General features: G+C 40.5%; 1 protein-coding gene across 4 annotated transcripts in view; it reads right to left on the bottom strand.

The window, feature by feature from the left end:
- LOC121441644 (E3 ubiquitin-protein ligase RLIM-like) overlaps positions 1 to 13,408 on the bottom strand; it is a 195,184-nt gene that overhangs the window by 139,919 nt on the left and 41,857 nt on the right. The window contains exon 3 of one of the 4 annotated variants that reach the window (XR_005973486.1): positions 4,145 to 4,509. The exons of the other annotated variants lie outside the window; for them this stretch is intronic. The gene's annotated coding sequence lies outside the window, so the exon portion shown is untranslated. Of the gene's footprint in view, positions 1 to 4,144; positions 4,510 to 13,408 lie in introns of those variants that run through there. 4 annotated transcript variants of the gene reach the window in all.

Raw genomic sequence — 13,408 nt, forward strand, 5'->3', positions numbered from 1 at the left:
AACCACTTTGGAAATCAGTATGGTAGTTTCACACAAAACTGGGAATTAACCTACGTCAGGATCCAGCAATTCCACTCTTGGGAATATACCCAAAAGATGCTCAATCACACTAAAAGAACATTTGTTCAAGTAGGTTCATTGCAGCATTATTTGTAATAGCCCAAACCTGGAAACAACCTAGATACCCCTCAACTGAAGAATGGATAAAGGAAGTGTGGCACATCTATACATTAGAGTACTACTCAGCAATAAAATATAATGACATCTTGAATTTTGCATGCAAATGGATGGAATTAGAAAACATTATCCTGAGTGAGGTAACCCAGTACCCAATCAACTAATATGGTTTGTACTCACCCATAAGTGGATACTAGTCATAAACGAAGGGCAACGAGCCTATAGTTCAGGATCCTAGAGAAACTAAGTAATAAATTGAACCCAAAAAAAGCATGTATAGACACACCTGGAAATTGGAATCAGACAAAAATTTGGGAGCAGGGGGCCATGGGGTAAAAGGAAGGGGAGAAGAGGGTTTGAGGAGAACTTGAGGGAATGGGATAGTTGAAATGGAGGAAGGACAGATATGAGAGCAAGGAAAGAGATACCTTAGTTGAGGGAGACATTATGGAGTTAGCAAGAAACCTGGCTCTAGAAAAATGCCCTAGACCCCTCAGAGATGTCCCCAGCTAAGACCCTAAGCAATAGAGGAGAGGGTGTCTGACCTGACCTTACCCTCTAATCAGACTGATGATTATCTTAAATGTCACCATAGAACCTTCATCCAACAACAGATGGGGAACAGAGGCAATGACCCACACTGGAGCAATGGACTGAGCTCCCACGATACAGTTGAAAAGTGGAAGGAGAGTATGAGTAAGGAATTCAAGACCATGAGGGGGTCATCCACTGACACACTTTGCTTGAGTTAATGGTATCTCACCAACTCCAACTGGACTGGGAGTGAATGAGCATGGGAACAACAAAGCCCCTCTGATGAGGGTTGACAGTTGGGGCAGACTGAGGGGCCACTGATAGTGACACTGGGATGTGTCTCTACTGCATATACCCGCTTCATGGGATCCTATTCTCTTTGGACGTAAGCCTTGCTCAACCTAGATGAAGTAGGGAGGGCCTTGGACTTTCCACAGGGTGGGGTGCATGGCACTCCCTTAGGGTTGGAGGGATGGGGTGGAAGGGTCTGAGGAGGAAGAGGGAGGGGACTGGGAGGAGGGGAAGGAGTGGGAATTTGCATTGGAAATTTTTTAAGTAATAAAAAAATAAAAAAAATAAAGGCATGACTCACAAGCACCATGATCTCTTTTTGGACTGATTTTGTGCAAGCCCAGGATGGCATTGAACTAACAGAGATCTGTCTGCCTCTGTTTCCTGAGTCCTGGGTTTAAAGGCATGAGCTGCCACTGCCTGGCCTCTATGAGTAACTAGTGGCTTAGTTCTGAACTCTGATCATTATTTCTTTATTGAATTACAAATAAAATATCACTACATTTTCCCCGTTTGTCTAAATAAAAAGAGAAGGCTATAACTAATATAAGAAAAGCTAAATATAATAAGTATAATAACTATATAAAATATATACAGGCTATAAGTACATCAGCAATGTCTAGTCCATTTGCATTTCAGAGAATTTACTCCCTTATCTATCCTATCTTGGTGAGTCCAAATCTTGTACCTAAAATACTTTATATCATAACTTGCATTACTATCCAAAACTATCTTTTGATATCTCTCAACCTTATACACTTTAGAACTTTTCAGTGAGTTTCTTTTCTGTGTCTGATAAACAAACAAACAAACAAAAACTAAAACTATCTGGTCTTCAAATTTCTCAGAGACGAGATTGGGCGCATTCAGGGTGGTATGGCCATAGGTTGGATAGGGGAGCACGGAAGCACAACTCTTAGTTAAGGGAGCCACCTTAGGGTTGGCAAGAGACTTGAACCTAGAGTGGCTCCCAGGAGCCCAAGCCGAGGTCCCCAGTTAGTTCCTTGGGCAGCTGAGGATAGGGTACCTGAAGTGACCCTATCCTACAGCAATACCGACGAATATCTTGCATATCACCATAGAACCTTCATCTGGTGATGGATGGAGATAGAGACAGAGATCCTCACTGGAGCACTGGACTGAGCTCCCAAGGTTCCAATGAAGAGCAGAAGGAGGGAGAATATGAGCAAGGAAGTCAGGACCATGAGGGGTGCACCCACCCACTGAGACAGTGGGGCTGATCTACTGGGAGCTCACCAAGGCCAGCTGGACTGTGACTGAAAAAGCATGGGATAAAACCGGACTCTGAACATGGCGAACAATGAGAGCTGATAAGAAGCCAAGGACAATGGCACGGGGTTTTGATCCTACTTCATGTTCTGGCTTTGTGGGAGCCTAGCCAGTTTGGATGTTTACCTTCCTAGATATGGACAGAGGGGGGAGGACCTTGGACTTTCCAGAGGGCAGGGAACCCTGACTGCTCTTTGGACTGGAGAGGGAGGGGGGGAGTGGGGGGAGGGGGAGAAGGGTGGGAGGAGGGGGAGGGAAATGGGAGGCTGGGAGGAGGCAGGAACTTTTTTTTTTCCTTTTTTACAATAAAATAATAAAAAAAATTTCTCAGAGACCCAAGAAGTAAATAATATTAACTAAGTAAGCAGGAAGTATGAGCAAGCAATTTCCAAAAAATATGAGAAATGACAAAAACAACTTCTACAGTTTGGACAACATACTGTCGGCAGTTGAGGGAAGGGTATTTTCTTACCCAGTGGCTTACTTTGGCCCCAAAGAAAGTAAACTTCATGTGGAGTTTCTTCAATGCCTATTATCTTCTCTGAAGTAGATTGGGACTGCCAGGAGCAGACATGTCTTGTCATAAAAAAGAGCTTCTGTTATTAAAATATCTTAATTGCCATATTCTGTAGATCCCTAAATTGTTTGAAAATGACTTGAGTATTTAAAATATATCTGTTTGATTTTGAAAATGTACCTAAAACGTCTACAAGTTCTATTGTAATAGGTGACTAATTATTAACTTGCATTTCTTTATTTTCCTAAAGAGTAAGTAAATATAACTTTCAGTTACAAGAAATTTGTATTATATTGTTAAATAAACTATATAGATACAATACCTTGAACAAGCTTAGAAACATATGTACAGCATGTTTTATCAAAATTAGTATCAAATTTATATCCATGAACAAAATTTGTATACAATATGCAAAAGTTCAATCCAATGTAAAACATGTAAAACTGGTAGTTGCTTTTTAAAAGTAGTTTCAATAATCTACCATTTTATCTTATCAAATCTGTATTCTCCCTTTTTCTTTTCAGAGTAGATTTAATAATCTGCCCTTTTATGCTCTCATATCTGTATCCTCCATTTTTTCTTTTCAAAACAAGAACTTTGTATCTTATCTCCTTTCTTCAACTTTCTTCCTGACTGTAACCAATAACAAGTTGTAACTGAGGCCCCTAAACAATGACAAATATTCATAACCCATTCATTGAATGACCAAAAACAACCCACTCTACTACTTGGGAGTGGGCATTGTCGTCTTAAATATACTTCCTGCTATCTTGGGGTAACAGTATCTTGAGGGAAGCCTGAAAAGAAAAACTTGGGTTAATAGTCTAGTCCTGAGAAAGGTAGTTGTATTATTTGTTGTCCAGATTCTGCATAATGGGAAAGTGCAGGGCTTGTCTCAAGTCCTAGCTAGAGTAGTCTGTGAGGCTAGAATATCTCGGTTAGTCACCTCAAAATTGTTCTGAGCAATTTATAGTCCAAAGATGACCTTCAGGTGATGTTTTCAGCTTTATGGTCATGTTATGGTCCTGAAGGAATAATCATTGTGGGGCCCTATTCTCCTTTTGGAGACTTCAAAGGCATGATCATGGTTCACTGCAGAAAACTAATACAGACTCAAACATGAAATCATGCACAGATAGATAAATGAAGCCCTTTTCTAGAGTTAGTTAGTACTCTATTTGACCATTAATATCATGACAAAACCTTTAAAATACTACATATTTATCTTAAAAATTATAAATTTTGAGATAATATTTTGGTCATTAGAAAAGCTATCAAATATTCAAAATAAAACTATAAGATTATGAGACTAGTGGCAATAAAATAGTCCTTAAATTTTTATTTTTCTTCTGTTCCATATCCAGTGGCTCTTCTGACATGAGACAGAGATTTTGGATTTTCCTTTCACAAGCATGCTGGCTTTAGAGAAGGGGAGAGCCACAATCTAAATTCAAAGGCAGCTTTAATCTGTAAGTGGACTGGGACTACAAAAAGACCATTTGCATTATATGTCTGTAGAGGATGACAGAAAGAAATGTTTACAAAGATTTCTGAAATTTTATGCTCTTGGAAATATGATATACCAATAGGCCAATTTACCCTTTGTCTTGGGACATTTTTCTGGATGATTTGTCCTTTTTCTTCCTATGTCTCATTTATCCAGTGGTTTTCAGATTCCTTAGCTGGATGCCTTTATTCTCCTGAAAAGACAGACACAAATCCGTTCCCAAACCCTAACTTTTTTTTTGCGTGTGGGGGATTATCTTTTGAAAAGTTACAGCTGATCAAATGAAAAGCATTTGTTAGTTTTATATGTTAGTTGAGATTAAATGCCTATGCTGCTTGATGAACAATCATTTTTTCTACTTAAGAGATTTCTCTTGTTCAAACTGAGTCTTTTTCAATTTTGATGGTATTGATAGCTTTTCTTCTCCCATGGAAACAAAAGCAAAACCCCTTCACTACCATAACACATATACTGGCTTCCATACTGAGGTCATAACATCTTTAAAGTATATTGACTGATTTAGTTCCCTAGTTATTCTACAATCCAATGTCTCTCCAGAGTTATTGTTCCTTTCTCATTAGTATTTAGAAAATTTAAAGTTAATAAAGCATCATGCAATCTATTTCTAGGTGTCTTTATCATTCCTTTCTGTTTATTTATCATATCCTTTAGAGTTTTATTGTTTTTTTTTATAACTGAGTACCCTGTAGAATTGTGTGGCATACCTGTAATATGCTTTTTTCACAATAAGAAAAAACTGTCATTTTCTTAGAGACATATGCTGGAGTATTATCTCTCTTTATTTGTATGAATATACACATGATGGCCATAACTTCTAGCAAATGTGTGATAACCAAATCAGCATTTTCTGAGCTAAAAGCGATTGCCTATTTAAAATTCAAGTAAGTATCAATGGTGTGGTGTACATATTCTCCTTTTGGAGACTTCAAAGGTCACTGTTAGGTATGCACATGGGTCACTGTAGAGAACAAATAGAGACTCAAACCTGAAATCATGTACAGATTAGAATTAGTTAGTACTCTATAGGACCATTAATATCATGATAAAACTTTAAAATACATATATATTTATCTTATAAATTTTGACATAATATTTTTAAGAGAAGCTTTTAAAGAATCAATATATATATATATATAAAATCAAGAGATTATGGAATTAGTGGTAATAAAATAGTTTTTAATTTTTTTTTTATCTTCTGTCCCATATCAGGTGGCTCTTCTGGCATGAGACAGAGATTTTGGATTGTACTCTAACAAGGCTTTAGAAGGGGAGAGATTCACAACCCAACTCCAAAGACATCTCTAATCTTTAACTGGATTGGGAATCCCAAAACTCCATTTGCATTGGTTGTAGAGAACAACAAAAGGAAATATTTGGGAAGATCTATGAAATTTTATGCTGTTGGAAATGTGATAAACCAATAGGCCAATTTACTCTTTTTCTTGGGACATTTTTTTTCTGGATGATTTGTCCTTTTCTTTCTTATGTCTCATTTGTTTAGTGGTCTTCAGATTCACTAGCTGGATGCCTTTATTCTCCTGAAAAAACAGAAAACCCTTTCCCAACCCTAATTTTAGAGTGGTTCTCTTTTGGCAAGTTATATCTGATCAAATAAAAAGCATTTGTTATTCTTATAGTTCAGTTGAGATCAAACGGCCATGGTGCTTGATGAGCAATCCTCTCCTCTAATCAAGAGATCTCTCTTTGTCAAATAGAATATTTATCAATTTTGATGGTATCCATAGATTTTCTTCTACTGTCGAAACGAAAGCAAAACTACTTCTTCAACATAACACATATCCTGATTTCCATTTTGAGGTCAAAACATCTTTAAAGTATAAAAGCTGATTTAATTCCATAGTTGTTCTATTATACAATGTCTCTCATCAGCTTACATTCTTTTCTCATTAACATATATAAAATTAAAAATTATTGAAGTATGACCTGATGATACTCTGAATTTCCTCGGTGTCTGTTGTTATGTCCCCATTTTCATCTGTATTTTGTTAATTTGGACATTCCTTCTCTACCTTTTTATTAGTTTTAGTAAAGGTTTATTTATCTTCGTAATTTTCTCAAAGAACCAACTCTTTGTCTCATTGAATTTTGTATTGTTTTCTTTGTTTTTGTTTTGTTAATTTCAGCCTTCAATTTGATTATTGCCTGTCATCGAGTCCTTTAGGGTGAGTTTGCTTCTTTTTGTTCTAGAGCTTTAGGTGTGCTGTTAAGTCACTAGTGTGAGATTTCTCCATGTTCTTTATGTAGGCATTCAGTGCTATGAACTCTTAGCACATGTTTCATAGTGTCCCATATGTTTAGGTATGTTGTATTTTGATTTTTATTGAATTCAAAGGACTGAAAAAGGTCTTCTGAATGGGAATGACATTTGTGTGTCTTGGGCAGTTTGTGGGGCCATTATTAGTGGAACGCTTGATAGCAGAATAAGATTTATCCCTAGTGCATGATCTGGCATTTTGAAGGCCATTCCATATGGAGGGATACCTCAAGTGATATGACAGATTTTGGTGACTCTCCATGGGAGGCCTCACCCTCTCTGAGGAGTGAATTAGACATTGGAGGAGTGGGAGGAAGGGGGAAAGGGGAAGCAGTGATTACTATTTAAATAAATAATTGTTTAATACAATAAAATAACATATAATAAAGAAATTGAAAAAAAAGAAAAAAATTGAAAAAAAATGAAAAAAAAGAAATTGAAAGTTAATAAAGCATTGTGCAACCTATTTCTTGGGACTTTATTAACATGTTCTGTTTATTTAGCATATACTTTAGAGTTTGATTTGATTTTTCTATAACTGTTTTACCTGTAGGATGGTGTAGTATACCTGTAATTTGCTTTATCACAAAATAAGCAAAGAACTGTTTCATTTTCTTAGAAACATATGCTGCAGCATTATCTGTCTGAATTTATACAGTTATAACCATGATGACTGTAACTTTGAGCAAATGTGTGCTTACTGAATTAGTGTTTTCTGAACTCAAAGCACTTGCCCATTTAAATCCTAAGTAGGTATCAATGGTGTGGTTTTAATATTTTAGTTTTACAAATTCTACCAAATGGAACACATTCATCTGCCAGATTTCATTCCTTTGAGTATCTTTTTGTAGCAGAGTTTGGTTGTATAAAGAAGAAATAGGACATTTCCTTGTAATTTATTTGGCTTGTTGCCTCATGATGGAAAACTGGCTTTGTGGGAGCCTAGGCAGTTTGGATGCTCACCTTACTAGACCTGGATGGAGGTGGGTGGTCCTTTGACTTCCCACAGGACAGGGAACCCTGATAGCTCTATGGGCTGGCAAGGGAGGGGAACTTGATTGGGGGAGGGGGAGGGAAATGGGAGGCGGTGGAGGGGAAGAGACAGAAATCTTTAATAAATAAATAAACGGAAAAAATTAAAAAAGAGAAAAAATTACTATTGATATGATGTGGTTTTTCTAAATTCTCAGACTTGCAACAGATTTCCTAGGTTCACTTATTCAGGTTGTGAATGCTCCCTGTTTGACAGTGAAAAGCATTTTACAGGGAAAAGTGGTAATTTCCCAAAAATCCAGTGAGGTTTATCTTCCCTGGACACCTGTGACATGACATTAATGGTGGTGGTGATGGTGGTGTGTGTGTGTGTGTGTGTGTGTGTGTGTGTGTGTGTGCCCACCTCAAGTGGGCATGGAAAACAGACCAAAGTTCAAACATAGAAGTTAAAGTCCTTAGAGACTCAGCCCTCAGCTGAAGCACAGGTGGGCCATAGCTGGGATCATAGAGGTGTGACATCTGGATATCTGCTTTTGGCAGGGTACCTGGGACCTTTGGCTGGAAAGTTTGCGGACAATTCTAGAACCAATCCATAGTTGTGAGTGGTCTCAGGCCAGTGAGACGTCGGAGCAGACCAGTCACAGGGAGTTCAATTACACTCATCAAAAGTGCTCCTTCAGCTCCCACCTGGTAGAGATGGAGAATGTGAAAGTTCTGGCAGGGGTGTCTAGAGGAATAGGGATTGAGTCCTTTTTCTTCTGGGCAGTCCAGACTTTCTCAATAATGAAGGTGGCCTCTAGTGTCTCAATCACCGATGCACTATGGGTCACACTTGACCCTTAACGTCAAGATGCCAGCCGAGGGTCCTGAACATGTGTTTCAGCTAGAGTGCACCTGGCAAGATGAGTGGCCTAGGAACAATTTCTAGCTTAGATTTTGTTTCTGTGTTTTTTCCTGAATACTATGTTTAATAACTGGTTTCCGATTTATTTTTTCTGTAGAACTCTTATGCCTTAGTGGAGCTTCAAGAGGCTAATGTTGAGTCCTGCCACCTTGGAGTTTAGTGGAAAGATTGTTTTTACCCAGTGAAGAGTGGGGAGTGGGCCTGGCTACCTTGGCATTCTTGGTGTAACACCGCCATCAAGCAGAATGACTTTCCTATTCCTGCCAACACCTCAGTGTGCTGATTCTCAGCAGGTCTGAAGTTGAGAGTGAGGATGCTGGGAGCCTCTGGTCCCAAGACTGAGATGAAGGGCTCTCAGGCTAGCTTGCCAGTCCTAGAGTAAGCTGGGGTTCACATGACCCATGTTTGGCTCCAGCCAGTACCATCCCCTGAGTATGGCTAGACGCCAGAGCAATATATTCACCTACACAGGAAGTAGAGGCATTGAGATCCTGTAGCAGCCATGTATGCCAGGGTGGGGAGGGCTTCTCTGCTCAGGAGTCAGCACTTGGTGTGAAGATATGTGGGAAACTTGCAATGCCCTCCTAACATCATAAAGGAGAGTCTACCCAAGTGCTGTAAGAACAACAGGGTCCCTGATCCTTTGGGATTCCCCCCTTTTTTGGCTCCCAACTTAACAACTCCTCCTTAGATCAGAGTCCGGCCTCTAATATAAGCCATTAAATAATACACATATAAGTAATATTTTATGGACTAAGAAGGTTGTGTTTATACATTTAGGCCAACAAAAAAAGAGGCCATAAATTTGAGTGCTGGAAAGCAGAGAATAATGTGACCTGTTAGAGGGGTCATGGGAAGGAGGAAACAATTATATTTTAATTTCAAAAAAATAAAAGAAAGTAATGTTTTTGAAGATTGCCCTCATCAGTCTCTGGAGTCACTGTGACTCTGGGTGTGGTAAACTGAGGAGTATCTGGTAGGTCGATATCCACGTAGTCAAAGCAAAGTACTTCCATAGGAAAACGAATGTCAGATTTTTACTGATTTACTATGTGACTTAGAATCCAAAATGGTGGGTCTTAACTCATGAGAGTTGACAGCTGGTAACTCATTGGGAACGTTCCTCAGTTTTTACATTGATTAAAATAAAACAAAACAAAAACAAACAAAGTAAAGAAACATGAAGATAGGGGTCATGTTAAGTAATTCTGGATGATCTGTAATACACTATTGTAGACCAGGCTAGCCTCAGACTCATAGACCCCGCAGCCATCAAAATCCTAGGATTAAAGGATACCACACCCATCAATAAATGAGGAATCTTAAAGAAAATGTCTTAGTGATTAAATAAAAAAGAATAAAGAAGAGCTTAGTGTCTGAGAAATAGACCATATATTTGCTTTCTTCCTGACCAATTGTCTCTTTCTACTCCATTTCTACCTTCCTTCCCTCCTTCCTTCCTTCTCCATTTCCTATATTTCCCTTCTCTCCTTCCCTCTTCTGTCCTTCCCTTCCTCTCTCCCTCTCTGAAGGCTGACATGCTCACTGTGATGACTCTACATCATTTTCTATTTCTCCTTGCTTTCTGTCTTCTCTGTGTTTTGAGCTTCTTTGTTCCATTTATACATTTAATGTCCTTCCAGAGTGCTGCACCTATCAACAGCAAAGGTTCATCATTAAAGCTGAGCCTTCAGCATGACCCAAGTCTACGGGGGATAGCTACAATGATGGCATGAGGGTGGGGCATCTCGGCTGGCTTAGCCAAGTGGTGTATAGCAGCAAGGAGCAGAGGCAGTGTCCTTCTTTAGGGTGAAGCTGAGTAGAGACAACCACAGTCAGCAAGGAAGGAAAACATCAGAGGAAAGGTACCATGTGGCCAGCTTTGACTACTGGTGCCTCCCTGTGTGAAGCCTCTAGCTGCAAAAAAAGTCATGGGCAGGTCACCACTCTGCAAAGATTCTCTGTGCTAGGCTACCTTGCTGAAGACTCTCCAAGAATATGCAAGGTAAAAGCCCAAAGTCAAGATTGGCTGTCCCTTGTTGAACTGCAAGGCTCAGGTTCTCCTTCAAATGATTTCTCTCTCTCTCTCCCTCTCCCTCTCTCTCTCTCTCTCTCTCTCTCTCTCTCTCTCTCTCTCTCTCTCTCTCTCTCTCTCTCTCTCCTCTCTCCCTCCCTCTCTCTTTCTGTGTGTGTGTCCCCTGCATTAAAGGCAAGGTCATAAAGGGTGCAGAAGTCATGGCAGAGTACACTGCCTGTGTAGTCATTATGACAGACAGACTGAAGTTCAAAGCATGAATGGCTGTGGCTCCGAGGTGAAAGCCCTTTAGGGACGGTACACTCAGCAGAAGTTTAGGTGGGAACATCTGGCAGGGAGAGCAGAGAACACAGAGAAGTAGCATCCATTCTTGTCAGTGGGTGAGTATCTCTGCTTGTGACATGCTGGCCTGGACCTTGGCTGGAAAGTACATGGAAGGTAGTAGATGGCCTGGAGCCAATAAGAAGTCAGAGCATCAAGTCACATGAAACCTTAATGCCACCCTCATCGTAAGGAGGGCATGGTCAGCTTGAGGTTGGCACAGATGGAGAGTTTGAAATCACTGACAGGGCTTCTCAGTGAGAAAGGAAAGAGGTCTATTTCTTCTAGGCAATACAGAAAGTCTCGATGAGGAGGACTGCCTATGCGGGCTCATTCCTTCAGGACAGGAAGACTTATAGTGGTATAGTTAAAACCATTTCTCAAAGGAAAATGTTAATTCTACAATACTCCAGCAAGGTCTAGCCTCTATGAATATATGGGGCATGGAATCTACATTATGTTGGGTGTGTGTGTGTGTGTGAGTGTTTGCCCACTGGTAGTCATAGCCAGTCAGAAAAATACATTCCTTTGCTAACGCCTATACTCATTTAGTCCTGAGCCATGTGTCCAGATCCTGTGGAGAACATATGAAGGAAAATTGTGTTTCTGAGTTTGTCCCAGTTCTGCCACAAGTGACTACCTGATGCAGGGGTGCTGGTAGCCTGGTGTGGTGTTGATATCCTGGCAGAAATAGGAGAACTTGTATCTCTGGAATGTGTGTAGATGCCTCTCAGTCTATGTAAATCCCATTAGAGAGCTTTCCTTTGCCTGCCTCGAGAGACACAGAAATGGGTAGTTGGCTGGATGCACCTGATAAAGAAAGGTATACATACAAGAATGATTCCGCACCTATTGCAGACAGGAAACAGTGGCAAAATAGTAGTTGAAAATGAATGTGTTGGGTTAATAACAGTGATTGATTACCAAGAGTCAGGTCATAATGGCAGTTGGATAAGTTAAAAGAATTGATTCAGAGACCCAGCCCAAGGCCTAATAGGCAGTGAACACTTGGGATGTAGGAAAGGTTCTTTTGATATTTTCTTGTTCAGAAATCAGGATCCAATGGAGCCCTAACGTTCAGCAAAGGAAGAGGATGACTCAACCCAAACTCATGCATGATGTGGAACATAGCACAGAGCATCCATTTGAATGCACAGCCAGGGTGATGAAGTCAACAGGTTGAGGTCTCTACACAAGACGATCAAAGTGTTTGGGTGGCAACTGCCTGGCTATGTTGGTCCTGGCTGTAGTGTAAGGAGCTAAGGAACCAACAATGAAACTTCTCGTGTAACTCAGTCTCATTTCTCTAGATATGAATCCATCCCTAGTCTTAGGCCCTGTGTGGGTAGGTGTTGTCTGTCTTGTGCCAACGGCTCATATTCTTCTCTGTCCCATGCACTTTCCAAGTCAGGAGCATCCTGTGTACCTGTTAGGAGGAGGGGGTCAGCTAATCTTGAATGTAAAGCCTAGGTGAGTCATGGTTTTCCAGAACCTGCCCAACCATGGAAAGCCTGGACACATATTGGATACCACTGACTCTAGAGTCAGGATCTTAGCTGAGGCTCCTGCACACATGTGCCAGTTAGAGTTTCCTCCTTGGCTCTAAATATACGGGCCATGTTCCGCACTGAGTGTCTGGCCAAAGTTTTGTTTCTGTGGCTTCTCCCGACTGCGGCATCTAGTGTTGGGTTTTCCAATTTTGTTTTTCTATATGGTGTTTATGCTTTCAGGGTGTGACATACCCTGTGATGAAGTGACTGAATATTGTGCAGTGAAGACCCTGTTCTGTGACAACCTCGTCTCCCCTGCCCCTTCTCCCCCTTCCTGTTAGGGCATGGGATCCTTAGTGAAAGACTCCAAGACCTACCTGGGCAGAAATGTCCAAAATTGAATTCAACTACCTTGTACTGGAGTGGAAAAGAGTTGGCCTTTTTTTTTTCTCTCAGAAAAGGGCAGAGGGAGAAAAGCTGGAGGAAGTACACCTAAGCAGTCTTTGTGCAACACTGCCATCCAGCGGAATTACTTTCGTGTTCCTGCCAACATCTCAGAGTGTGGTTTCTTCTCAGGTCTTGGGATGAAGGAATGATGGGGCATGGTGACTCTTGTTTTCCAGACTGAGGTGAAGGAGGCTCTAGCCAACATCCCAGCACTAGGAAAATTTAGGGTCCTGGTCATCTGTGGGGCTCTCTCAAGCTATCCCCTGAGGTTTGCTATGCTGTAGAGCAATAGTCAGAGCTATGCAGGAAGTGCAGGCTTAGATTTTCTGTGGCAGCCATGTTTGTCAGGGTCCAGAGGATCAAATGCCCACGTACCAGCTTCTTTGGAGCAGATAATGTGTGAGACCAGCCTGTGACTCCTTCACATCCTCTTATGACCACCAGTGTGTGAGGACAGCCCAAATGCTGTGGGCACAATATGGTACCTGGCTTCATCATTTTTTTTTTAATTCTCATTTGTACCTACCACTTATTTCCTGGAATAAGATATGGTTTTTGGTTGTCTGGTGTCTGATTACGGGCTTGGGGAAAGCCCAGATTTCCACA

This window comes from Microtus oregoni, unplaced genomic scaffold, assembly GCF_018167655.1.
Source record: "Microtus oregoni isolate MIOR12 unplaced genomic scaffold, Mior012 000080F_ref0000499, whole genome shotgun sequence".
Lineage (NCBI taxonomy): Eukaryota > Metazoa > Chordata > Mammalia > Rodentia > Cricetidae > Microtus > Microtus oregoni.